This window comes from Bacillus rossius, chromosome 3 (genome assembly GCF_032445375.1).
Source record: "Bacillus rossius redtenbacheri isolate Brsri chromosome 3, Brsri_v3, whole genome shotgun sequence".
NCBI lineage: Eukaryota > Metazoa > Arthropoda > Insecta > Phasmatodea > Bacillidae > Bacillus > Bacillus rossius.
The window spans coordinates 110,510,418-110,538,014 of record NC_086332.1 but is presented as its reverse complement, the minus strand read 5'-3'; the positions used below and the strand labels follow the sequence as shown (position 1 = coordinate 110,538,014).

The 27,597-nt window shown below is 38.5% G+C and overlaps 1 protein-coding gene across 2 annotated transcripts in view; it reads left to right on the top strand.

The window, feature by feature from the left end:
* Positions 1-11,736: 11,736 nt before the first annotated feature.
* Positions 11,737-27,597, top strand: part of LOC134531128 (ATP-binding cassette sub-family G member 4-like) — a 350,550-nt gene continuing 334,689 nt past the window's right edge. The window contains exon 1 of one of the 2 annotated variants that reach the window (XM_063366709.1): positions 11,737-12,018. The gene's annotated coding sequence lies outside the window, so the exon portion shown is untranslated. The remainder of the gene's footprint in view (positions 12,019-27,597) is intronic. The other variant, XM_063366711.1, reaches the window with a different exon arrangement.

Sequence of the window (27,597 nt, the reverse complement as noted above, 5' to 3'; positions counted from 1 at the left end):
CGAAGTTACGCGAAGGCAAGTGTTCGGGCGTGTTAAAAATGCTTTGTGAAGTAGGCCTATCTATTTCATATTTAAATGAAAATCACCTCTCAACTTACATACCTATACCTTTTACTTCTGATATGACCACAGGGTAATTTCGAGTCATTTGTTTTTCTTTTCTTGTGTGCGTCTGCTTTCTTCACATCTTACATTTTTTTTAAATTAATAAATACCGATCAAGAAGATTGATGGTATGCATCTGTGTTCTCGAGAATGTGTTCTCGGAAATTATACTGCCAAATACATTTACTTTCGCTGAATAAGATTCGCACAAATTTGTTCTAAAAAAACAAATAAACCTTAATTACGTAAATTTTTTGGCATCTTAATTTTCCATGGTTTTTGTTATACTTTTAATTTTTATTGACCTATGCGCTGCTCTTATTTTGCAAAGCTGAATGGAAACAAATTTTATATCTTTAATTTGTTTTTTTTACTTAATGATTCATAAAGTTATTCAATATTACTTGATTTGTTTCGTTAAAACAGTCTTGTTTGCGCGTAACCATAACATCACAACATGAATTCCAAAATCGTAATTATTTTTTTACATAATTTAGACAAAAAGATTTTTTTTAATTAGCAGTGAAATACATGTTTGTGTTAGTGGAGATAACTGTATGCAATAATTTTAAAAAGTTTTTTTTTCTTACACTCTTTTTGTATCTCGGTGTGATTGTTCAGACAACCAAAAAGGCTGGTTCCAAATATAACCGAAGTTGATTAAGTTGTGTGGTGGTCTGGAATGGTTCAACATTTTGTGTATATTAATAACTTTGCTCATATATGAACATGATATCAAACACTGAAACTGGTCATAGCAAGGCCGTAAACTGTCATTTAGCTGCACCAAGGCCCGAACTTGTCAACCCGCAAAAATATCGCTTCTTTACACCGCATTTATAAAAAATGCAATCTGTGTCATATCTTCACTATTTACCTTCGTTATTTATCTTGGAATATAATTAATCTTTGCATTTGGTATGGTCCGTACATTTAAAAAAAAAACACGTACCAGAACGACATTCATTAAACTTTTGATTGTTAAGTAATATAATTATGGTTGAAATGATTGAGGTTTGATGTAAATCGGTTTAAATTGAATGAGGGAACTTGAAGTGACGTGTTGGCGCGCGACTCGGTGTTACTGGTGTGCTGACTGTCATGTCTGCTTGGTCTCGGTGTGGTGTGGTGTGGTGTGGCGACACGAGAGCTGTGCGCCCTCGCTGGTGCGTGTAGTGGCTGATGGCTGATGGCGTGTTCTGACGGGCCCGCCCCAAAAAATGCAATCTGTGTCATATCTTCACTATTTACTCTATGATGTTATTCTAGAATCTTGGTAGTCCAATTCTAAAAAAAATCATAGTACGTAAAGATCGGAAACTTCCAAGTTATCGAAAGCACCCACAACTAACTTTTAACACTCTAAAAATATATTTTTGCTGCCAAAGTTCAACTAACAGCTGTGTCATAACCGCCCATCTCAATATTCCATCTCCTGGCTGCGTGGCCCTTCCTTTCCAACCTGCTGTTATCTTGAAACGATGAAGGTCGTGTCTAGGGTTACCAGACACTGATAACAAAAAAGGAGGACATTCACCTCGCAAAAGGAGGACATTTCACTAAAAAGGAGGACAATATATATTTTTTTAAAAAGCCATGATTTAATTACAATGGAGTACGATATTTTACAATGTTTTGGCATTTAATACAGTTTCAGTATAAAGAATCAAACAAACTACGCATATACAGCCTATTTAAAACACGTGCTTCTGCATGTGCTGCTACCTGTCAAGCTGTCATAGAACTACTTACTAGTTGAGGGGGGGGGGGGGGGCGCACCGCACGCTTTACTCAGAGTGAATTATCTCATTTTATAAAAAAAGCCGGACATTTTGGAGCATTAAGGAAAATCCGGCCGGACGCAAAAAAATACATAAAAAGGAGGACATGTCCTCCTTTTGCCGGACGTCTGGTAACCCTAGTCGTGTCCCAAGTCGAGAATGCAAGTTATTTTCAAGATGGAACCTCTATGTTGATAACTAGAACATCCTATTTACAATAAGATAAAGATCCGACTGGTATATGTGTATTATCTATGTGTGGATCGGTGGCCATTGTTACATGTAATCTCAGTAATCACAGAGGGATGAGAGACACACCTCCACATGTCCCAAGTTCTCCGAAGTTTGCCGAGTGCTCGTGGGAAAAAAAACTCCATATTGCAATGATTTATATATTTTACAGACATAGAGTGTTATAATTAATGCTTACCTAACCTAAACAACTTTTAATTTTAGTTATGATAACCCAACTAACCTACCCTACTTGAACAAAATACTCTGATCGAACCTAAACTAACCTAACATTTTACGTCGGTAAACTTTGGAACTGCTCGGGTTGAGGTTGTTGCTTTCATCCCTGTGAGCCTCCACAGCTGTGAGAAGTACGTTTGGCAACCGAGAGTGGTGGGGGAGGTTATTTCCGTCCGCCGCTTGTGGAGTCCACGAGTCCCGTGCAGGCGCGCACTGGGGCCGGGAGAGAGTCTCCGCCACTTCCACGTGCAGGGCCCGACACTACATTCTCATGGGCCAGGGGCTGCAGTACGTCACCTAGTGTTCCAATAGTGCTAGGAGCGCTGGCGAAGCTAGAAGGCGAGCAGTCGCCTATACGAGGCCGTACCCTGTGCGAGGCTAGAAGGAGGGAGTGCCATGTAGCTACGAGGCTAGGAGGAGGGCAGTAAACAACCTTGTGAGGCAAGATGCTAGGAGGGCAGGTCCCTGTGCGAGGCTAGAAGGAGGGAGTGCCATGTAGCTACGAGGCTAGGAGGAGGGCAGTAAACAACCTTGTGAGGCAAGATGCTAGGAGGGCAGGTCCCTGTGCGAGGCTAGAATGATAATGAACAACCATAAACAACTGGAGCTGTGAAAGTTGTGTAATATATTTGAAATAAAATTTAGGTGCACCATTATTTATGCTCTTTAAAACTTATTTGTAGGTTATCAAGTAGGTTTCCATTTAGTATATAATTTACCACATTGTATCTCAGCACCATTCAAAATTATAATACCTTTATAACCTAAAACAAAATATGTTTCTTAAAAAATATTGATTTTAAGAAATATACAAATGAAAGCACAGGTTTTGCACTAAACACCACTTCCACCACAATAAATCGTAGCAGCCTACATCTTCTCTGTATTCAATATGGCTTTCCCTTCGGGGATCTTGCATTCTTTGAGGAAATATCAAGGTATGTCATGAATGGTTCACACACAGTTTTCAACATTTCAAGTTACTCAAGAGATGGCCGCTAGTACATTAATATTCCCGGATGAATCCTCATTCAATTTGTTACATAGGGCCTATTTATTTCCTTTATATTTAATGTATTGCATTTTATTTACATGTTTAATTTAGTTTCTCCTTTCGCGCAGACATGTGATTAATATACCTTGTAAAGAATATTCTTGTTTTAGTCTAACATAATAGTTTTTTAAAAAATACACACTACTTATATACACTACACCGAAAGAACGAGATCTGCATAGAGGGCCTACACATCTTCGACAGTTACTCCAAAGATGTCGGCTAGGATGTCGGTCAAGATGGCACTCAGCACTTAATTATTCCTCCCTTTCCACCCATTTCATCACATGTCCTCACAACCTTCCCTCATTCCATCTCTACTCTTGTATGTCTCGAGAAGGTTTTGATAATTATAATCTGTCTTCAATATATTACAAATATATTTTCAGCTTCTTCCAATACATCGGCCCAAACATTAACCAAGACGTTGGTCAAGATGGCTGCCAACACTTCCATACTTTCATATTCGTCTTCTACTCGTTCTACCCTTTCATTTGAATACCCACATCACATCATCTGCTACCTCATATCACCCCTCCCCCAAATCCTTCCGTTTTCGATCATGTTAACTTTATTTCATCCTCTCATTCTCAAATATACTCGTGATCGTGTGGTTAGCGTGCCCGCCTTAAAACCTCGAGATCATCCTGCTCTCATGGTTCAAAACCCACCTTCCACACTCACACTTTAATAAAAATATAAACTTCAATAATGTGCTGCGATGGTGGCACCATCCAATAGCTATTGATTATGTGAGCGCAACCTGTAAGAGAACCGTAGCACCAACATTGACGACACTAACCAACACAGTTCGGAAGTAAGCTGAGAGGGAGAGTGGAGGAGGCCTTGGAGGTTAGTAGTACTACCATCCAGTCAAAAACCACGTTCCAGATACCAATAAAAGAAGAAAAATCAATAATGACGAATTTGCAGGGGTTTGTGGGGGGCAGAGAGGTGGTGATGAATCATAAGTATATACATTAATTAATTGGGATTGATGGGATATCAATTGACTATACTTGAGATTGATGTGTTTTTAACTGGCACTATACCAAAGGGGTTACTAATTATGATTAATGGGTTTTTAATTTGTTAAGGTCAAGGTCAAACGTGTCCCAGAAGATAGAGGCCCACAGCACCGTCTGATAAGGACGCGAGGAGTCTGGCTCTCGGCAGAAGAGGACAAGTCAGCTGGCCGCAGTGGCGGGTTGTGAGTGGAGGAAGCTGGCGGAGCTGAGATAAGGAAACGAGTGAAGCGAGGAACAAAGTTGACGAGCAACCAGCTCTTGTGGGCCACAGCGCAGTCCGAGGAGGATGTGTGGAGTAAGCTGCCAGGGCTGAGAACACGAGTGACGTCTCTGGGCGCGTCTAGTCGGACGTCAGGGAGATAAGCATGCAGCAATGCCAGAGAGGGGAAAGAAGAAGAGGAAGAATAAAACTGCTCTCCTCCCTAAAATAAACCACAAACAACATTTATAAACTTTTCAGAATAATATTTTTATGTCGCTCACATTTTTATTCTTGAACATTCCTTTAAAATAATTCTGCTACAATGGCATTTGGCACTAAACCTTACGTTTACATAAGGACCTGCAAAAAATGGGGATTATCTCTACGTTAACAATCTACATCGACGATATGAAAAAAGGATATTTAATCACAATACAAGATCTCCCTCAGCAAATTCATACGACATCCAAGATATCAGAATATTCAAAATGACAACTGAAGTCTATGTACAAAAAATTGGCCATGACATCTCTGAAATACATGATGGCAGCTATCATGTAACAAATTCTAGACGCTATCTGAAATGCCAACTTAACATCGATAATTCTGTCCTCATACATACATAATTATTATTTTCATTGTATGGATTTTTTGATGATAATTATATAAAAACATAAGATTTTGTCTGCTATTTTTTTCTAAATTTACATTGACTCACAGTAAAACAATAAAAGTGGTTCAGGTATTGTATTTGTGAGAAATTTGTTGTTTTTTATTGGATGAGTTATATTAAAATTAAATATTTTATCATATTTTACGCCTGTTCATTGAGTAGAAACCCTATAGCCAACATACAAAAATTGAGCCTGAAAAACATTGTATGACACTTATGAGTGCACGTAGAATTTCATATCGAATGGGAATGGGGGTGGGGGATAGAACCTTTTTGCCTGCTGATTGTTTTCAAATTGTTTCCTTGTGTTTGGGGGAATGACATATACTTTAGAATTTCAGAATAGAGAGGTACACACCCCCTCCCCCTACATACATCACTGATGACAATGACGGTTATGTTGTTGCTTCAAGCCAATTTTATCTTAAACATTACACAGTTACTTTATTTACAGTAGCTACTAGGAGCTATTTAAAGTGAAAGAGTTATTGCTATACCTGCTTTACAGGTATCTCTTAATAAACATAATTTAAATGCGAAAATTAATTAACAGTAGTCATTTAAATGAGAAAAATGTTACTATACATAGCTTTCGTCAAACAGATTCTAAAAAAAAGCTATACATAGCATCCGTATAGTCAGTGAGGAATGCTGTTTGACGTCTAAGAAATACAATTTCTACGTCAAATTATGCAATGAAAACATAGAAACAGGGTATCAATGTTCTTGCACCAGATGGAAATTTTGGTATTAGGAAAAGAAAATGTTGACTTGAATAAAAAAAATTATGTTTCTAACTGCAAAACACCACAGAAGATTTACAACAGTATTGAGTTGTTTGAAGACTTCCGACATTGGGAAGATGCATTTCATAGACTCATTATGAATGTATAATGAAAATGTATTTGTTCGTACCGTGTAATAACTTGAAACTGAAACTATACACGAAAAAGGTTTTCGAATTAAAGCATCATAATGAAGTTGAAATTCAAAGACGCGTGGCTGACCATGCAGTTAATAGGTCTTATCAAATACTTTATTAAAAAACCTTTTCAAGATTATTAAAAATTCAATTAAAAAGATGTTAGCCATTTTTATTGACCACCTTGATACTAGTAAGAATCATTACAGAATCTACGATGCAGATTTTCGAGAAAAGACAAGTCCATCGCATTTTAACATGCATCTTGATGTCTTTTTGGGGATTGAGGCAATACTTTTCCCTTGTATAAATAAGACTTTAGTAGGTTGTTAAACAAGCCAATCTATCCTTATACTTACATGCAACCTTTAGATTTTTCAGGGGCTTGTTGCAATGGTTGTTCCTTCTATAAATATGACTTTAGTGGGTAGTTAAACCATCCAATCTGTCTCACTGTGGCATGAAAATTTGAGGTCTTTCAGGGGTTTGTTTAAATTCTTGTCATTTGTATAAATGTGACTTTAGTCGGTAGTTAAACCAGCCAATACGTCCTCACATTACATGTAACTTTGAGGCCATTTAAGGGCTAGCGACAATGCTTGTCACTTGTACACACTCATTCTCTTAATTCTTACCTCCATGCTTGAACACATGCAAATTAATTTTTTTTTCAAAGAGATCTCAATGAAACTGTAAACACAAATAAATATTAGCGAAATTGTATTTATTCCTTGATACTCCAGGTTGCGTTAGCCCCAAAATATTCTTTCACGACTAGTTTCTCACTAAATGCAGCATTTATATTAAATGATCATTTAGGCAAGGTTGCGTAGTTAAAGAAAGCATCCCTACCATATCTTCATAGGAAAACCAAGCAATCTAGCTATTTTTTGCTGGTTGTCGTTTTGAAGATGCTGAGTATAAATTGCATTGAAACGTCTCACCATGACGCGACTTTTATCCAGAAGATCAAAAATCTGTCATAGCGTGCGCTAAATTTAGACCTACATTATTATTTTATATGTTTACCCCGGAGCACATAATGTATGCATGTAGCTGCTAAATAATTTTCATTTATGTACACAGTATCCCTTCACAACTCGCGCCATGAAGTTGGAATTATGGAGAAAAAGTTCGTAAAACCTATAAAAGAAATCTTTATGAAAATTCTTCAAATAAAATTTAATTTGGCGTCTTTAGCTGTAAAAGTATGCTTTTTTCACGCAAAAAAAAAAAAAGCAGGAGTACAAAAACAAAAAAAATTTCGGTAATTTTTTTCAATAATCGTCTACACGTGTTATTGACAGTGGAATAAATGTAAGCAGTTCCTCTTTCAAAGTGAGCACACAAGTGATCTAGAAAGTATTATTTGCATGTTTATAAGTTATATTGAGCCTTTGTTGATTTCTCTGTATTTTTAATGATAACTATGAAGAAATAAAAAGCACAGATTGATTAAATTATGCCATAAAATCGGGTAATTTATTAAAAAAAACATGAGTTTTCAATGTTAAGTCATCGTACCCCACAAGTAAAAAACATTGTGGTAATAACTGAATGAGATAGTTGTTACAAGCATGGTTGGCTCCAGGGCCCCGCGACTAGCAGGGCCTAACGCCTAGCAGGGACCCATTTCTAGTAGACGTCCGTGCCTAGTACGTCCCCGAGCCTGTTAGGTCTCCGCGCCTAGTAGCGCCCCGTGCCTAAGAGGCCCCGGCGCATAGTAGGGCCAAGCGACTTGAAGATCCCGGGTCATTAAGGGCCCCGCGCCTAATAAGGCCCCGCTACTAGTAGGACCCTGCGCCTAAAATAACCCCGCGCCTAGTAGAGCTCCGCGCCTAGCAAGGATGAGCATGTAGTGTGCCCCCTCCCCCCGGTCTAGCAGGCCACGCGCGTAGACCCGCGCCATGTTGACCCTGTGCCTAACAGGGCCCCGAGTCTAGTAGAGTGCCCCGCGCCTATTAGGGCCTCACGCCTAAGAGGGGACAAGCGCCAATCAGGTCCACGCCACTATCAAGGCCCGAAGCCTAGTAGAGGGGCCTCGCGCCCAGAAGAGTCCAGCGCCTATCAGGGCCCCAAGCCTAGTACAAACCCGCGCTTAGCTGAGCCCCGTGCCGGCCTCTTTCTTTTTTATGGTCCTTTTTGTCTCATTTTCTTGTGAGAAATAACAACATTAATAGGGAAATATTTTTTTTTATATTTTAATCACATATAATTTAAAGTGCATAACAATACCTTTTGATTTCAATTGAGTTTTCATATTTTCATATGATAATTTTTTTTCAAATATTTAACTACAGTAGAATCCCGCTAATCCGAACTAATTGGGACCAAACCCTGTTCGGATTAGAGAAAATTCGGATTAGGCGGAATTTTGTCATATAGTGTCATATATTGTCTTTTTGAGGCGTATTTAGTGTCTCATATGTCAAATATGTATGTAAGGTCAGACGAAAAATACACCTTTATTATTTAGCGTACATATTTAGTATCATATAATATTTTTAATTTCTCACATAGCCTAAATTGCAATTTCAAATATTCCAAATTTAAAAAATCCAACAGCCTACATTACGTCACAATATTAGGTCGAACTGAAGGGCGGTTTGTTAGAGGGTATTAGCGGAAGGGCAGTGACCTTCAACCTGAGTAAACAAAGCCCCCATCCTCATTCCGCATAGGCTTACGCATTCCTCTCCTCTTCCGTTCCCAACTATGATGAGTCAGACAGTCAGTGCGTCTCATGCTACTGCTGTGTCACCTGCTACTGCACACTTGCCCTGTGTTTTGTGAGTCCTTGTGAGCGGTGTGTAGTGTGGTTTTTTGCATGCTGTGCTTGTCCCTGCTGTTGGTCATCATGACAAGCAAGCGTAAACATAAGTCGTGTACATTAAAAGGAAAACTGGAAGTGCTGAAAAGACTTGACAAAGGTGAAAGTGCCACTCTGTTATCGAAAGAATTCGGTGTCGGCAAAGCAACCATTCCCGATTGGAACAAGAACAGAGGTAAATTTGAGCAGTTTTGTACTACCACAAGTGAAAAAAAATATTGAAAAACGTAGCAAAAGACAGTGTCTTCTTACGAAAAATTGGACGAAGCACTTTTTTATGGTTTACCCAAAAAAGACAAAAAGGAATCCCTATCACTGGCCCTCTGATTCAAGAAAAAGCGCTTCAATTGAACAAGCTCATGGATGGTGACGCATCATTTACGGCTAGTTGCGGTTTCTTAGACCGATGGAAGAAACGACATGGCATCAGGCAGCTTACAATAACTGGGGAGAAACTGTCAGCGAACAACGAAGCAGCTATTGAATACCTTGAGGAGTTCAAAGATATAATTTCTTCCTACTCGCCACAGCAAGTTTATAACGCGGATGAGATGGGACTTAACTTTAAAGCATCACCTACCAAAAGTCTTGCATCACAAGAGAAACAATCTGCACCAGGGTTTAAAATCGATAAACAAAGCCTAACTGTGTTGGCCTGCTGCAACGCTTCTGCCAAAAATAAGCTTCCACTGATGGTTATCGGCAAATCGGCAAAACCACGCTGTTTGAAAAACATGAACATGAACACTCTTCCTGTATTTTACAGAAACCAAAAGAAACTTGGATGTATCGTGTCTTATTCCAAGACTGGTTTAAAAAACAATTTGTGCCAAAAGTAAAGGCTTTTAACAAAGAAAATGGATTGCCTCCTAGTGTTTTGTTACTCATAGACAATGCTCCGTCACATCTTGAAGAAGTGCAACTTGTTTGCGGTGATATCAAAGCAGTTTTTCTCCCACCAAACGTCACTTCAATTTTGCAGGCAATGGACCAAGGAGTTTTGCAGGCTTTGAAACAGAATTACAGAAAAATGCTTCTTCGTAGCCTGCTGGAAGAGAATGAAGAACTGTAAGTAAATTCAAAAATTTTCAATACGTACATATGTATTTAAGTACTATGTACGTAATCCTATTTTTTCTCTCTTTTCAGTTAGACAGTGAAATAGATAAATTATAAGTTTGTTATGTACATATTAGTAAACGTACAACAATACTTGAAAATACTTGTTTTTCTTTACTTTTCCTAGTTCTTAAATGTTATAAAAATTATTATTTTTTTGTCCTAGCCCTGTTCGGATTAGGCGGATTTTCGGATTAGCGGGGTTCGGATTAGCGGGGTTCGGATTAGCGGGGTTCGGATTAGCGGGACTCTACTGTATGTAATATAATAACGACTTTTCTCCCAACTGTTATTTTTCAGCATAAGTAAAACTAACCCGAGTAAAATTGTTCTAGAAAAAACATCAAAATTTCTTAAGAAAAAATCCAATCTTCAAGATTTTTTTTTTTTTAATTTTCTGCATTATTAATTAGGGTGCTATTCTATACTTCCAGGCCCCTTGGTAAGTTCCCTCTACTAAATATTAGGGCTGTGAAAAAGGTGGAGCAGGCCCCGTCGAATTCAGCCACCACTGGTCACAAAGAGTGCTGACTTCATGTGAACTGACCTTTGGTGAATGGCACATACGCAACGCTTTGTCGCAGGAGGGAATGCATTGGAGAGGAAGGCTGGCTCCCGACGAGAAACCTATTCACTTACCCCGAGTCGAGCTCCCGATTTTTTCCACGTCCGCGCTGCTTCGATTATATTTTATTTTATTTTAAAATGTTTTTGAAACATAATATTTGTTAGGTTAGTTACCACTAGTGGATACTGGATTTTTTTTTCGTAAGGGGGGAAGGGATTAATAATAAAATAATATATATATTTTTAATTTGAACAAGTGCAGCGAAAATCTTCATTACTAATGACACCAACACACTGACATATGGGCCTACACAAGTAGCCGTACGCGACGCGTCTTATCACCCAGTTGACACTGCACGTGTCGTAACAACTTACCTTGCATTACCCAAAATAACATAAGCCTTCACTGATATTTTACAAAAAAAAAAAAAAAAAAAAGTCCCAAGTTCCCCATGGTTAGTTACATAGAAAGTACATAAAACCGTTGTTAAAATTCATTCTCGCAAAAAGTATTTCTTTATTTTTACGAGACGATAGGTTTTCGCACGCCTAGGTGATAGTTACTAAAATAAAAGGTTTGATTGCGTTAGGTCAGGCACAGTCAGTAGCGGATCCAGAGGGGGGCTAAGGGGCTCAAGCCCCCCTCCCCCAAAAGCATCTGGGTCCACTATTGTTTTAGTGTTTGCCTTGATAAAGCCTGGCCTCAGCTGGGTCAAGCCCCTCCCAAACCAAAATCCTGGATCCCCCACTGGGCACAGTTAAAATACTGGGAAATTGTGAAAAAGTGTGAAATGTTTTTATTTGTTATTCCGTGTGCGAAGTCGCACGGGACTGCTCGGGGGCCGGAAGTCTGAGCGCTGAGTCAGTCACCGCCAGAGCGCTCTGCCCGCGCGCAGCCCGACCCCAGGGATCGATACAGACGAGTGCCGAGGCACCGGCTCGGTGCGCGTGCACCCGAGTCGCACCGAGGTCGCGTGCCGCTAGGGTCGATGTGCGCATGCGCGCGCCACAAGCGCTGGCCTCTACAGGCGCCGGGGTGGGAGGGAGAGGCGAGGTCCGTGTCCGCCAGAGCGCGCCGTTCTTTGTTCGCGCACCGTCGGTACCCGGGCATCCGCGTGCGGGTGAGACGAACAGCCAGTCTGCTCGCCGTCGCTGTTCGGGCGTGTGTGCGTGTGGAGTGTGCTGTGCGTGTCAGTGCGTGCGGGATACACACCGGTCGATCTGGAGCTCAAGGACTGCACCACCGAGACGTTCATAGACCTGCAGGTGAGTGCCACCCTGGGTGCCGCTTTCGTGATGCACGGAAAATGTTACAAATGGCATCCAATGAGAATTAATTACGTGGTTACGAAAAATTGATTTAATTGAAAAAATCTGGAATAAAATAACGGTCTGGATTTCTCTAAATAAATCCACACAGCAATGCTATATATAAAACCCTAGATATTTTTGGATCAAATGTGTATTTAAAACGTAAACAAACATGACTACCACCGCGGCGAAATTCTCGCCTTGTATCTGTCGCACGGAGAAACGTAAACGGAAGAGCTGAGCATTGCCGAGCTGATATGTGCGGGCCCGTGTCGGAATGCGTGTCCTTGTAGGATCTCCGTTCAAGCGAGACGTCTTCACGTCATTGACATTGTAGAGCGGGCTTCGTAGCTGATAATTCACAGCATGGTTGTCTGGTCGGTGGAAGGCCCGCAGTACTTGGTTACTTGAAGGATTGTTGTACCAGTACAGTTAAACACTAACAATGAAAGTCCCATACATTGTTCTGTTCGCACGATGAATCACTATGCGCTCCAAGCTTCCGGCAATGTCGCAGGCCTGCATCAGCCCAGGGCCCTTTTTAACTGCCGTGACTTCGCCGTCCGCCAGAGCTGAGATAAACCGCGGCCAGACACTATCGCAAAATATTAAGTCTTTTCTCGATTTTGAGAAAATTTTGATATTTTAGGGCTGTATGTTTTCATACGGTTATTTCTGGTGGAGTTTGTTGCTAATGACACATGTGAGAGTGTATATTTACTCTGGAGAAAAAACTAGCAATGAGTTCAATTATGCGCCGGTAATTTCCCTAGTCTTGTTATAACGTCTTGCCGTCGTCCGGGGTCTCGGGCTCGAGTCCCGGTGTGGCTCCTAGTGGGAAAAGGCGGTTCTTGCTACGTATTGTCCGGGTGGGCGCCAGACTAGCTCGGTTCTAGTCGTGAGTTTGGGGGTCGTGGATGTATGTGCCCCTGCGTGGCCCACTAGGGCCGGCGGCGGTGTTGCGTGAGATGATTTTAAATAAGAGGCGTGGAGTTAAGGTGGTGGTGTCGTACCTTTTATTCATAGGAACGAGTCGTACACAATACAACACTCTACAGAGGTCCCCGGGGGGGGGTTTACTCGTTATTCCGTGGCGCCGTATGGTTTGTGTTCCGCGTTACGTGGCCTCGGACGCTGCTACGTCTCATACGTCTCACTGGTTACACGGGTAACGTAATTTCGTAACACAAAGGCGGGACACAAAATACACTGAATTAAGGGGGTGCGCACAAGTTACGTGGCACTCGTTACTCGGGTAACGTAAGTTAGCAATACAAAGTACGGGACACAAAAATACACTGAATTAAGGGGGCGCGCACAAATTACGTGGCACTCGTTACTCGGGTAACGTAAGTTAGCAATACAAAGTACGAGACACAAAAATACACTGAATTAAGGGGGCGCGCACAAGTTACGTGGCACTCGTTACTCGGGTAACGTAAGTTAGCAATACAAAATACGGGATACAAAAATACACTGAATTAAGGGGGTGGACGATTGGAGACGGCCAATCCCGTATGCAAATGTCTCGGCGCGGGTGTTGTGCCCACTGTGGTGAAACACGCACCGCAATTAGGTTTGTCCAAGTTCCCTTGCGGGTTTGTGGTCAGCGCCGTGCGCGTGACCTTAAATAAAGTTCTGTAAGTTGCGGGAGGCGGCCCGTGCCGTATACTGAAGAGCAGCCCCGCTGACCAAGTGTGGTGCGGGGTGTCTTTAAATTGATGCGGCCGGATTAGGTCCTGGACCGAAAAAAGGGACCGGGTACTCACGGAGAGGTTAAGTAATAAAAGGGGTTCTGTTAATTAGTGACTATATTTACCGGACGTTACTTTCGATGTAGACAAAGGATGTTGCCTCTCCGTGGGACGTAGGTCCGCCCCGGTCCGTGAGCTGCGCTGAACTGCCGAACTGGCATGGCGTCCGAGGGAGGCTCGGCCTCTCTCGCGCCAGGCGTGACCTCATTACGCTAGACTCCAAACGGGTGTGTCTGGAAGAGATTTTATTGTCGCTAAAATCCTAATTTAATGTTTTAGGAGGAATGGGTACGGTTCTTCTCTTGTCTACTCAGGTTTCCGCGGCTTTGTCTTTGATTGCTGTTCGGGTCGCCTGACTCGGGTGGGCCATGGCCAGGGGTGTGTTCCGTTAGCGGGAGCGTATACTGGCGGGTGCAGGTCGGGCTCTGGGGTGGTCGTCGGCCAGACGACGTCAGTCTTACAGTATATATAATATGTGTGTGTTTTTTTTATTCCCGAATTTTTTTATTGAAATGATTCTTAACAGTAACTTTACATTCAGCTGTATTAATTATTTTTTTAAAATCCTTTTTTGAAGCGAGGGTGCTTTATTACTTTGATATAATTCTTATGTATTCTCCTATCACCCTCTTACACTTCCCCAGAAAATGGACGACTTATTCGCGCACCATCATGAAAAGAAACAGCTGATTTTGTAATTTCAACGGTACAAGGTCGAGGCCGTGATGTGTTAGGTTTCAATTCGTATGCATTTATCATTCACTTGTATAAAGCTACAGCACCTCTTCAGTCAGTAGTATATATTCCAAAAATACAAAGCACAAAAATTAAAAAAAAAAAAAGGTTTCAGGGCGTACCAGGGTTAAGATCTAATTCATGTTATTAAATAAGTCTCTCAAATACCTGAATTCAACTAACAATGAAAATAATAACTCCGCAACTAATATTTTTCATTTAAATAGTTGCAAAACAATTTCCAGTTAATCGATTTTCGTGGCTATCTAACTGCAATGTGTGTGTGTGTGTGTATATATATATAAATTTCTTGATCGTAACACATTATTATAGATTAACAGTAAATAAATAAATAAACTTTATTTTTAAAATGTCCCGCTACAATAGAGCAGCGCACCACATACGTGCGTGCTGCAGTGAGTGCTGTGCTTGCCACTAGGACGTCCGTGTAATAAAATTCTTACGTAGCGGCTTTTCCTGAAATTAAATAATAAAATTTCAAAAATGGCGTTTTTCAGTACCACATACGTTTTGTTTTACTCTGAAAACGTCGTTCATAAATTACTATTGGTTTTTGAGAAATTACTGTTTATTTTTTATATTACAAAGCCTGTGCATTTACGTGGCCGACGCCTTTTTGTGCTTTAATTGCGTGGCCGAACCTCTGGTTTTCCACATATAAGAACGTGTATATTTTGGATTTTGATTTTGTGATGCAATGGAAGTTAATAAAAAAAATGTGATCGAGTCTTTCAGTACTTGCTAGAAATACGTAACATCAAACCTCTGTAACTAGCAAATTCATGTGTTTTGGTGTTGCAAATGCACTTATAACACGTAACTCGACCACGAAATTTAACGAAGAATTATTTATGATAATGTCGAGCGGATAAATATACGAAAATTGTGTTTTCAACTATATTTCTGGACGCGAATCACACGAAGTTTCCGCACTCGCCGTTAGAATTCGTTGCCGGAGCAGCTATGTCGACTATCGAACGAATCATTCCATTTGCAGAGTGGAAGGTTGAATTATATACCTAATGAAACCGCTCATACAAGCGAAAAAGACTTGAAAATATACTAAACACAGGCTTTGGACCTGTTTAATACTGTTTCCCTTTGTCCCTATGAACTTTGGTTCGCTCCATCCGCCACAGATAGCAGCACCGTAGTTACTCATTTCCGTTTCATGCGACTTCCGTTCCATTCACAAAATTACTCCTACCAATAAATGCTGTACACCGAGAGCTAAAATATTACAGATCAAAAAAATACTGTGCATCCAAACCTAAGCATCAACCTCTGACAGTTTTTTTTTAAAGCCGTATGGAGGCACGGAGCGCCGACTTGTTACGTGCGACAGCACGTAACTTTAGACGTAAAAAAAAAGGAATTATTACGTTTGAGACAAGTAATGACATTTCGTTTTTTACGTCGGGTTACGTGCTATCTCACATAACAAGCTGGCGCTCACGCCTCGGTAGCCTACTGCTGAAGAAAATCCCCGTCAAGGGTTGACGCTTGGGTTTGGATGTCCAGTAGGGACTCACTTTTCGTTAATTTTTATTCATCTTAAAACTACATCACAGAATACAAATACAAAATATACACGTAATTATATATCGAGAGCCACGATATCAAATTGCTATGCTAATGCACAATAGCGGCGGTCGCGTCACTGCTAAGACTACCTAATGTACCTAACCTGTAAACGCTAATTTCTCAGAAACCAGTAGGAATTTAGAAACGCAGTTTTCTGGGTAGATAGAGGAAGGTTTTTATTGTTATAAAACACAATTTTCGGAAATATTATTATTTTGTTAGTAGAAAAGCAACGACTTAAGAATTTTACCATATGTATGTCTTTCATTGCGTTTGCGCGCATCCACTTGGAATCTGATTGGCGCACGTCACAAAGACGGCCAATCACGCGCGCCCTGCGGGTCTGCCAGTCCCAAGATAAAAGTTGGCCATCTCGACTTGTCACAGCGTCACAGCACGTAGCGTCATGGCAGGTCGGAGTGACTACACGTCCAATAAAGTTGTGGAATTAGAAGCAGCACTTATCAGCACGTCCGAAAACCGTATTATTGCAGCAGAGCCTTTAAAGTTAAATCCAAAAATAAATCTTAATTTTTTATTTTTTTATATTTTGTGGGTTAGGTTTCAACAAAATAAGTGAAATTAATTTGTAAAGTAGGCTACGTACATTTTGTATACAAAATAGGGTCACATGACAATTTTTCTAATTTGAAAAATGATCCGAGAAGCTAATTCACTAGCGTGGTAAAGAGGAAAATATTGAAAGTAAAAAAAAATATGTATTTTTTAAATCTTTTTTTTTTTTGTATTTTGTACTATAAAAGGAAGTCTTTGAATCCAACATAATTCTGAAAGAATGTCGAAGTTCAGGAAAATTGCGTGGTAAATATAATTTAAAAAAAAAATAAAAAAAATAAAAATTGCCACATCAAAATTGCTATAACAATCTTATTTTCAAGAATAAAATTAGAATAATCCTACATTTTGCGAGAATTAATACCTATTAACAATTTTAAATTATTTTTAATGTCGCTGTCCTAACGTAACAAAATATTCGTATTAGTAATGATCTCAGTTTACCATCGAGTCTCTTCGAAATCGTCTCTACACACTGTAAACAACTTATGTAAGCTATCGTAAACACACAGTAAAACTCTCTAGCAGTATAGAAGTGAAGGCAGTGGCAGATACAAGAATTTTTTTCCATTTGAGAGGGACTTTGAAAGGTTAAAATTTGAATACGTGTGTCAAAAACGTTACATTACTATTGACACTACTACACTGACTTATGGGCCTACAGTAACATATTGTCGTCACTGATATTATGAAATCACCCCCCCCCCCCCCCCCCCCCCACCATGGGTAAAGGAACCAACACCGCTCCAGTAATGTACCCGGGAGGAATGGACATTGTTCTCGACTGGACTAGCCACTGAGCCGACACGGCGAACAGAGCTGCTAAAGCGACGCCTAGATGGATTGAAATATTTTTGACGACTTAATCCATATTCATGGAAGCCATTGGGAAAAAAATGGTTTAGAATGAACTTACGACTCACAAAAAAAAAAAAATAATAATTCGCGCCGAAGGCGTGTAAGTTTCTAATGATATACATCAAAAAGTAAACCAGTGGCCATTCTGTTAAGCATGGATGTGAGATGAGAACTATAAAGATGTAGAAGATGAATTTTGTCGTGTTATTAGTTATCGTCGTAGCAAACGCGCTCTGCAGTTGGAATAAAAGCTGCGGGTAGGGGATCGTCCATTAATCACGTGAGGCTCGAAAAGGGGGGGGGGGGGGGGAGGGTGTCGGGAAAAATCACGAAATATAACAAGGGGGTAGGGGGGGGGGGGGTGTAGAGAGATATCACGTGTATTTATTTTTTCGCGCGATTTCTACTAAACCGAAAAGCGACGCGTGACCTTGATTCGCCTTAGCCAGGCAACAATATCCCCGCCCGCTGCAACATGAACCACCCGGCTCGGCTTGCCAGTCGCCAGTAAGACTGTGATTTTGGCGCCGAATACATGCGTATATCACATATAAGCCTTTCCTTTATTATTTTTATGCCAGTGAGAATAAACCTGCAACCTTAATGTGTGTCTGGACATTTTTATCACTGTGCTTAATTTTCCAGAATTAAATTAAATTATACCTATATTTAAAGATAATATTCTGAAATTTTTAAAAATATTTTGTACCAAAAAAATACACGTGATTTATTGGGGGGGGGGGGGGGGGGGAGGGGGATAGTCTGTAACCTCACCACAAATCACTAGGGGGGAGGGGGGTTAAAAATTTGCTAAAAAATCATCACGTGATTAATGGACGACCCCTAGGTTACAAGTCATCTCGCGGTGCGGAAATGGATCTTTTTTCTTTTCTTTGCTGACGTGAGATTTTACTATCTTTGAGAGTATCAAATTAGTGAGAGCATATAAAAGCCACATTACTCTGGCTGATTTGTTGTGCCATACACCAACAATATTACATTTTGTATAGCTCAGAAACTACACGGGAATTATGTTTGCTAAAGCTGTTATGTATAGATATAAATTTTAAATGTTATATTTGATTCATTTTTTTTTTAACTTTTTAACTTTTTAGTCACTATCTGTAAATGTATGTTCTCCTTTACTCTAGCAAACACTAATAATATTGTATTTTATATCTAACAAGACACTGTAATAGTATGCCATTATTCGTATATGCGAATATTAATTCGATTTGTTTTATAAAATTATATAATTTATGGTTGTGGTAAATTTTAACCCATTTCCCATTGAGTAATACTGAATGATATACATTGGCATCCTATAATGTATTAATAATGTTTTCATAGTAACGTTTAACAATATTAATTAATTTCAAATATGTAGTATGTGTTCATGTAACATTAGTATTGATCATATTACATATTATTCATTATAACATAAATACACATTCCGAACAACATGCAAAACTCAATACAAGAAAAAACCAAATTATTACATACTACACCGCTAATATCATCCTAAATGGACATCATAAGAATCCTATGATAACAGTTATTAAATGAAAGATAGTTAAAATGTTCTTACGAAGAAGTGATAAGTCTCAGATTAAATTTTTTTCGCACACAAAAGTGTTCCCATATTAAGAGAGCACGATTTCTGACAAAGAACTTCTGGGTTCGATTTATAATATTATTATTGAATTGAAAATGTCTCAACTTAAAGTTCAGGAATAATTCAGTTTCAATAAACTAACTATATTTGTTAATTCAATTGTAATAAATGCGTTTTTAAGAAATCATGAATATTAAGTACTTCTAGTTAAATCGCAAAACAATTCCAATTAACAGTTGCCTTGTGTTTAAATAATTATCTTGTAGTACCGCAAAATGGATTATTTAAACAAAGCAATACTTATCTTACTTGCTGTAAATTAAATCTTCATCTAATCATTACAAGAAATTATACTAATCAATAGTATTATCTTTTGTGCTTCAATTTAAATTTAATTATGTCAGCACTTTTGCGGGTGCATTAATTCCTTGCACATAACTACCACAAAATAATTTGCCAGCAATGAAAAACCATGTATGCTAATATTTCTAACAATATTTGAATAGGATCTTCTTATACATGAATAAATACAAACAGTCACTGATTGCCTGTAAACTCCATAAAGCAATGTGGAAAACATGATATATCACTACGCCTAACATACCTTGATAGTACCTTTCAGGGTATATTATTTGCCGTAAAAAATTTAATGTTCTATAAAATAAAGAGTCCAAATAGTTTCAATCGATTAAACAGGCCTGAAACAACTGAAAAACACACAAATAATTCGAACCTCGCACCATAGTCACATGACTCTGAAATCATAACATACACCATAACAGTAGTATATAATAGCCGGTCCTGCGGCAGGGTTCCAGGAGAGGAGCTGACCGCCATCTTGAATTCTGACATCACGGCGGCCATCTTGAATCTCCTTGAGTTCTGACGACCTTAAAAAATTGCCAAAAATGACTTTAAAATTCTCAACATTTTCCCTAAATTTCCAGTTATTAGGAAAACAATTCCGCCAAAAAATCTCAAAACATCGAAAAAATAAAAAAAAAATCCCTAATTCGAGGGGAAAATTACCGTTTAAGGGAGAATTTCCGTTTTAGTCCTCAAATATGCCAAAGGCTTGAAAAATCCCTAAAAGTGGCATAAGTCCTAAAGGCAAGACACCCTAAACCACTTGACAAGCAGGATGTTATGGCTGAAAAATTATGAAAAATATCTGAAAAATTGCAAATTTCGTTATGGTCACAATCTTGAAATTCCACATTCTTTATGGTAGAAAATCGGGATAATTTTTTAATTAATAAAAAAATTTATATAATAAAATATTATTAAAAAAGTTTCACCTTTTTAAAATTATGAAGTCACAGCTGCCACTTTGAAAATCCATTTTTATACTAGAAAATCGGGAAATTTTTTTAAATTAATAAAAATATAGGACAAAATTTTAATAAAAATGTTTTGAAAATTTTAAATTATGAAAATCCGTAATTATTATCAGAAATAGGAACATTTACAAAACTTATAAAAAAATTTAATAAATGAAAATTTAATAAAATTTCATTAAAAATGCAGTTGACGTCATGGAGCTTGGAGTCCTCAATTCCAAACTGTTACAAAAATCCATTTTCATCTAGTTTCAATCATCGTTAAACATATTATATCAGCTGTTATGTGTCGTGCTGCGCCGCCCCCAGCTACTTGGCGCCCTAGGCGGTTGCCTAGTTCGCCTATATGGACGCGCCGGCCCTGGGTTTTCGTATGCTATAGGGCACTATCGCCATGTCAGTTTAATTTTTACCCGCTAGAGTGCAGTAATAATTTATTGCCAGAGTACCTGCCATCTTGTGCTGTCCAAGCCGCCATCATGGAAGTATGTATTTATAAAGCTATAAATTCGCAAAACATTCCCAAACTCATCAAAAACAGCAATTAATTAATTGATTGATTCCATCGATTACAAAAAGGTAATTTTAGGTAAAAAAATTTATTCAATACAATATGGCGAAATATGCTAAAAGAGGGTTATATTTCTCATCTACCAGCCTCCAGTAAGCCGATAAATACATATTGGCCGCTATCTTAAAAATTCGTAATAATTGTCCTAGAAATTCGAGGGAAATTCCAGAAATCATCAAAATAATTACTCATTAAAATAATGATTGACTAGATATATTCCCGTCCATGGTTCGATACTCGATCAGTGGTAAGATAAACTATGGCTTAAAATAATTTTTTAATTCGGTTTCCCATTAAATTTGGTGGACTTTATGAATCAATCTCTCTAAGAAAAATGACTCTACACAAGATACATGCCCGACGAAATAAATACGTTGTTGCTGTGGTTACCATGGAAGTCTAATTTTTTCGATACTAGGAAAACCTTACAACCAGGTATTGCACAATGTTAGGCGTATAGACCAAGTGTCTTCCGACCACGAGGCCAGGAAAAGGACAATGTCAGGTGTATAGACCTCGTCTCCAAACCGTGAGTTCAGTCATATCCTGAGTACAGACTTATCGATGCTACTATATAAAAATAAAGCAAAAAGGAAGCTCATTCGTCAAAAAAGAAAGCACATTTAAATAAAAGGACACATTTGTACGAAAATTCAACTTGGTAGGATACGATCTCATCGCAGTGATAAGATACCACCGCAGGTATACGATCCCATCGCAGGGATACGATCTCATCGCAGAGATACGATCTCATCGTAGGGATACGATCTCATCGCAGGGACACGATCTCATAAGAACGATACGATACGATCTCGTCGCGGGGATACGATCCTGTCGCAGGGATACGATCCCGTCGCAGGGATACGATCTCATCAGAGAGATACGGTATGATACGATCGGCGGATACGACTGGTAGGATAAGATTTTAAGATACGATAGGATACTACGAGAATGAGTCTCAAGTTAGAAATCAGATTGCAAAAAATCAAAGATTAAATTTTGAAATATAAATCATTGATTTATTTTTCAATATTATACACATGTAAGCAAAACTAGTGATAATTGTATGTAGCAAGCTTACCACAGTTCTTTAAGTATGGAGGCTACTTCATAGATGTGCGAGTAGCTTCCTCCACGAACCGACCAACAGTGCTCGACCCGGACTGACACGAGCTCCTCCCTCCTCAACGAGCCCTCTGGGAAGACTGACCTCTCGGGGGAAGGACTGGCCACGATTCTCCCTTCGAGACTCCACCTCGGCACACTTCCGTGACGTAGCATGATAACGAACACAGCTCCAATGTCATAGTGATGACATAATAAATACTCCCCATTGCTCACGGGTACACGTCGTTTGTCCTAAAATCGTTTGTCCTAAAGCGTTTATCCTAATTTCGTTTGTCCTAAAAATTAGGACAAACGACTTTAGGACAAACGACGTTAGGACAAACGACTTTAGGACAAACGAATTTTAGGACAAACGACGGAACAGCTTCAAAATATTTTTACTCTGAGTTTTAGGACAAACGACTTTAGGACAAACGACATTAGGACAAACGACTTTAGGACAAACGACTTTAGAACAAACGACTTTTAGGACAAAACACGGTTCCAGTATCGATAAATCCTTACTCTGAGTTTTAGGACAAACGACTTTAGGACAAACGACATTAGGATAAACGACTTTAGGACAAACGACATTAGGACAAACGACTTTAGGACAAACGACATTAGGACAAACGACTTTAGGACAAACGACATTAGGACAAACGACTTTAGGACAAACGACTTTAGGACAAACGACTTTTAGGACAAATGATTTTAGGACAAACGACATTATGAAAAACCAAGTTAGGACAAATGACTTTAGGACAAAAAACTTTGAGTCAAACTATTTTATTTGAAAACCACAGAGCATGTGAGAACTTACAGTAAAAGAAAACGTTTGAAAAAATAATGTTATATACTGGGGAAATACTTTACATTCTATGTAAAAAAAATTCAGCGTTTACGATCGTTACAATTTTTAGACATCTAGGAATGGACGACTACGGTTTCAACGACCTAAATCTGTTTTTTATTTCGCCATCTTGGTTCCGCCATTTTTAAATCGAGCGCCCCACTCATTATGATGAAATTTTCGTCATGACCGCAATATCGAATTTTTCTGTTCCACTGGAGGCCACCATATTGGATGCCGTCGACTTTGTTTCTGCTGTTTGTTCCTAGAGAGCGCCAGCGTCGCTCTTTATCTTTTTTTTGTACTTCTGGAGGCCACCATTTTAATACCATTGACTTTGTTTCTGATGTTTGTCCATAGAGATCGCCAGCGTCGCTCTGATATATCACATAAGGTCGATGTTCCTTTACCTACCATAGCTATTATGAACCTTATCGACATATAAAATTAATTTTTTTTTAAAAAATACATTGGAAGCACTGTGATTCGAACCATTGCAGCTCTGATCTCTAGGTTGGAAAACATGCGTCTTTAACCGCACGGCCATCGAGAAATTTACCAGACTGAGGATTAAATAAGGTATATATAAAAATAACATGCATAATCGAACTTGTAATTTTTTTTATTTGAAGTAATAATAGCACCACCTGTTCGAGACAGAACCACCATCATGTATTAAGACATAACTGTTGCAATTATCGTTCTGGTCACCATCTTGAATATCCGTAATATTTATGTTAGAAAATCGGGAAAACATTTAAAAATCATTAAAAAATTAATCAATCGAAATAATAATAAAAATATTAAAAAAGTTACACTTTACGTTACGGTCGCCATCTTGAAAATACATAATTTTAATGCTAGAGATTCGAGAAAAATTCCAAAATTCATTTTAAAAAAAATTCCTTATTAGAATACTTATTAATTAGTTCGATTCCTGTACTTGGTTCGAAACTGGTAAGAGCAAAAGAAACAACAGATCCTTCCTCCACAGAAGCCACCCACAGACTGATCTACCGCCACCAATAGCAAGGTATATATATCGTCAGCTGGAATGATGACATGTCCGCCATCTTGTCTTCATCCGCTGGAAACCACCATCTTGTTTTCGTCTGCTAGAGTGTGCTGATACCATGTTAGTATAATATTCTGTTCACCATAACTTTGTCCTCAACTGTTGGCATTGAACTTTTACATTGACCTTGAAATTTGACCTTGTCGTTGATTATTGACTTTTACCTTGATGACAATCATGGATCCGCCATTTTGCGTTCAGTATATGCTACCAGGAGCTACCACCTGCTAGAGGTCATTGCCACCATCTTGTTTTCGTCTGCTGGAGGACACCATCTTGTGTGTGTACTCGTCTTATAGAGTACATTACCATCATACTTTTCTAAGTTTTACCCGCTAGAGTGCAGTAATCATTTATTATTACTGAAGTGCCTGGCATCTTGAAATTTGGGCGCCATCTTGGAATCGTGTAGTTATATAGCTAGAAATTCGGGAAAAAGTTTCAAAATTCATCAAAAAAATTCACTCATTAAAGTAATGATTTATTATATCAATTGCTGTTCTTGGTTCGATCCTTGGATGATGCAAAATAATAATTATATGTAAAAATAATAAATATAATAAATATTATTGTCAAAGTCCTAAAAGAGACTTAAAATCATATATTACTATCATCCTTTAAACCATTACGACCGCCATTTTAGATATTTGTATTTATTGACTTATTAGTACGGGAAATATTCCAAAATTCACCGAAAAAATTACACATTATTTAACATATTGAATCGAAACTTGCTTCGATATATTGACGAAGCTGAAAAAAAAATTAATTTAAATACCAGAAAAGTGTCAGGTTCGAGAAATAAAACACCGCAAGTTCTTTTACAAACATAATATGTATTACATAATTTCTATCCTACTACAGGACACTTGCGAAAGACAGCAATCTTATAAAAATTTAGCCCTGCATAGACGTGAAACGACTAATTCTTAGCTCCAACAGCTCTAACTGCTCAAAATGCTCAAAATGCTCCAAATGCTCCAAATGCTCCAACAACTCCAAATGCTACAAAGGCTCCAAATGCTCCAAATGCTCTAATAGCTCCAACAGCTCCAAATGCTCCAAATGCTCCAATAGCTCCAAATGCTCCAAACGCTCCAAATGGTCCAAAGCCTTCAACATCTCCACAGATCCAAATGCTCCAAAGGCTCCAAATGCTCCAACAGCTCCAAATGCTCCTAGGCTCCAAACAGCTCCAAATGCTCCAAAAGCTCCATCTGTTCCAAATGCCTCAAAGGTTCTAAATGCTCCATATGCTACAAATACTCCATATGTTCTAAATGCTCCAACTGATTTCAATTACTTTTTTTTTATCGAACTTGACATGAATACATGCATGACTTTATTAGTATACATTTTGGATGTCAGTGGTGACTTTTTTACACCTTTAAGTTATAAATTTATTTAGAAATGAGCTTTCGAGAAATGATAAAATACATTTTGAAAAAAAATAATAATTTTTCTTCAAGTTTATACACATGCATTTAATTGAAACCATTATTTTATGTAGCCAGCTTCCCTCAGTTCTTTAAGTATGAAGGATATTTCTTTGATGCTCGAATAGTTTCCTGCACAAATCGAACCATGTAGAAGTTTTAGCATGTCAAACATAATGTTAGGATCTTCCCATGAGGTATAATCAATCTCTTCTGCTGCGTTCATCTTCCTTGTATGTTTATAATAAAAATTATTATCCCTGGTGTCTTCTGTTTCAACACCAAAAACAAGGTCAGTTTCGTCTTCGAACCAGTATTTATCACAAACTTGATTAGGATAATTTATTTTATTACATCGTTTCCATCGTTTTGATCTCAAGCCACCATCACTGTCTTCGCTCTTGACCGCTTTAGGTGCTTCAGCACAGTACTCAATCATGTCAGCATCACAAGCTTGATCAGGATAATTCATTTTATTACGTCGTTTCCATCGTTTTGGTCTCAAGCCACCATCACAGTCTTCGCTCTTGCATGATTTAGGTGCTTCAGCACAGTAGTCATTCATGTCAGCATCACAAGCTTGATCAGGATGATTTATTTTATTACGACGTTTCCACCGTTTTGGTCTCAGGCCGCCATTTCAGTCTTCCATCTTGACCACTTTAGGTGCTTCAGCACAGTACTCAATCATGTCAGCCTTAGATTTGTCAGCATAGTCGTCGTTCATGTCAGCCTCAGATGTGTCACCACAATCTTCAATCATGTCAGCTTCAGATGTTTCATCACAGTCTTCGGTCTTGTCAGCTTCAGGTGGTTCTCCATCTTTCACATTTTCATGGAGACGACTAAATATTGATGTAAATATATTTTCATTTCTAATGAGGTTGCTACTTTCTTCGTTTGTTTTTAATTTTAAATTATTGTCTTAATCTATATCAGTATTTTTGGCATTAGCTTTTTACATTCTTCATAATAATTACTGTCGTCTAATATTCTGCCTTCGTTCCTCTTCCACGATGTTGGAGCACAGTCTTCGTTATCTTTATTTATCTTAGTTGTACAGTTCTTGCAATGTCTATCCAAGTAATATCTTCTACCAAAGGATTTATGACACTGGCTGCAATTAAATGGTTTTTGACAAGGACCCATATTACTCTCTCTTCTCTCATGTCGTTTAGCATTCTTTCTCAAGGTAAACACCTTGCTGCAGTATCTACAGTGATGTTTTGATACAGCTACAGGCAACGAACCAGGGTACATGTTATATTCTGCGACTAATGGCAGATGCAATCTAAGAGTTTTAAATTAAAACCATTACTTAAATAGAATTTTTTAAATATTTCGTCAGCGAGAGTTAAATTACCTCATGCAAAAGTACTGGTTGTAAGTAGTTATGCTTTTCAACAACAGATGACGCCACGTGTTGCTTGCAGGTAAATAATATTTATTTCTTTTATGCGGGATGCAGGATGCTCACTAACGATCGCAAAAGAAGGATGGTTTTGCTAGACTCCAAGGAGAAGGAAGTATGTTCATACAGTTAGTGTTTCTCAGATTTTTCAGGGCATATTAATATTTTACTGAATATTTTTTTTTTAAATTCCACCTGATATAAATATTGGAAGTGGTGATTTAGTAGCAGAAATTCACTAATTAAATTTAACCTTGAATAAAATGATATGTCTCATTAAGAGTAAAACTCCTTCATGGAGATAATGGTTTCTCAGAAATAACCAGATGCACTTGGAGAAACCACAGGAATGATCGCAAGCACACGGAAAAAAAACTATCAAAATATTGACACGAATAATTAGGAGCACACAAAGAAAACCATCATAATATTGACATGGATAATCGGGAGCACACGGAGAAAACCACCAAACATTTTGTTTGAATGATCACAAAAAAAAATTAAAAATTAAACAAAAATTACAAAACATACAAAAACTGATTCTACTAGCTTGTGAACTTCTCATTGTTGAGCAAAGATAGAGTTCTAGTCCAAGCCA